Genomic DNA, 1866 nt, shown 5'->3' on the forward strand with positions numbered 1-1866 from the left:
CCTGCCCCCCCCTGTCCCCTGCCCTCTGCTCCCTGGCTCCTGCCCCCTGCTCTGTGCCCTTGTGCCCCCTGCCCGGTGCCTTCGCGGCCTGCGCTCTGGCCAGATCCAGATACACAGACACTAATTACTGACCCTCCTCCTCCTCTCTCTTTCTCTCCCTCTCTTCCAATCCACTTTCTTCTTTTTTTCTCTTTGTCTCTCTATCTCTTTCTTTCTTTTTCTCTCTCTCCATTCTTCTCGTTTCTCTCCTCCTCTTCCTCTTTCTATTAATTTACTTCCTAATCATCTTCCTCTTCCTTTTTCTCTTCCTATTCTTCTTCCTGTTCTTCTCCCCCCCTTCCCTTTTCTTTTCTTCTTCTTCCTCTTCTTCTCCCTTTTCCTCTTCTCCCTTTTCCCCTTATTCTTCCACTTCCTCTCCCTATTCCTATTCCACTTCCTCTTCTTCTCCCTCATCCCCTTTTCCCTCTCTTTCACTTCTATTTCCCCTTTCTCAACGATTTCTGAGAGAGAGATGGCAAAGAAGGGAGGATGAAAAGAGAGAATTAGAGAAGAGAAACCGATAATAAGAAGAGAAGAACGAATTAGAACAGAAAAGGGAAGAGTGCGAATAAGAAGAGTAGAAATAATGAGAGAACGGATAATGGGAAGAGGAAAGAAAGGAAAGGGAAAGGAAAAGGAGATCAAGGAAAGAAAGGGAAGAACGAGAGAGGAAACAATAATAGGAAAAGTGAGACTGAGAAAGACAGAAACAAAACATACACAGAAAGAGAATAAGGAAGAGAACATACACAGAAAGAGAATAAGGAAGAGAACATACACAGAAAGAGAATAAGGAAGAGAACATACACAGAAAGAGAATAAGGAAGAGAACATACACAGAGAGAGAATAAGGAAGAGAACATACACAGAAAGAGAATAAGGAAGAGAACATACACAGAAAGAGAATAAGGAAGAGAACATACACAGAAAGAGAATAAGGAAGAGAACATACACAGAAAGTGAATAAGGAAGAGAACATACACAGAAAGTGAATAAGGAAGAGAACATTCACAGAAAGAGAATTAGGAAGAGAGGGATAAAAAAAAAAAAATACTGCTAATATCAACTTGACAATCAATACGAATTATTATCCGCATCAATAGCGACAGCAAGCAAGCAAGCAAGCAAGCAAGCGACCGCCGGAAGTTGCAACTTAGACGCCAACTGAAGGAGGAAGGGCTCGGGAGGGGAGGGAGGGGGAAGGAGGGGAGGGGAGGGGGAAGGAGGGGGAAGGAAGGGGAGAGGAGGGAGGGGGAAGGAGGGGAGGGGGAAGGAGGAGGGGAGGGGAGGGGAGGAGAAGGGAGGAGAGGGGGAAGGAGGGGAGGGGAGGGGGAAGGAGGGGAAGGGAGGGGAGGGAGTTGGGAGCAACAGGGGAGACTGTGAGTAAGGTAAGGGGATAGGGGGGAGCAAGAAGGAGGTGGGGAGGAGAAGGGTGGAGTTGAGGGGGGAGAGAGGAGCAGGGAGGGGGTGATTAAGAGAAAAAGGGGGTAGAAGAGTGAAGTTGAAGGGAGAGGGGGGAGCAAAGCAATGGGTGTGGCGAGGAAGAGGGGGGGGGTCAACAAGGGGGGAAGGGGTAACGGATGTCAATAAACATTATTAAATTATGAAAGCTTCTTTTTTCTATTTCTTTGACCTTTTTGCGAACTGCGTAGATGTTTCTGGACTCTTTTTTTTTTCAAAAGGTAAAATAGATGGAAAATCATAGAAAAAGTGAAGTACGAAAAAAGAGGGAAAGATTAAAAAAAAAAAAGGGATATCAAGACGAATCACAAATAAATAAATAATATATATACAATACAGAACGAGAAAAAAATAACATTAAAACTA

This window comes from Penaeus japonicus, unplaced genomic scaffold, assembly GCF_977035675.1.
Source record: "Penaeus japonicus unplaced genomic scaffold, GWHDUDI00000001_assembly GWHDUDI00000036, whole genome shotgun sequence".
NCBI classification, from domain to species: domain Eukaryota; kingdom Metazoa; phylum Arthropoda; class Malacostraca; order Decapoda; family Penaeidae; genus Penaeus; species Penaeus japonicus.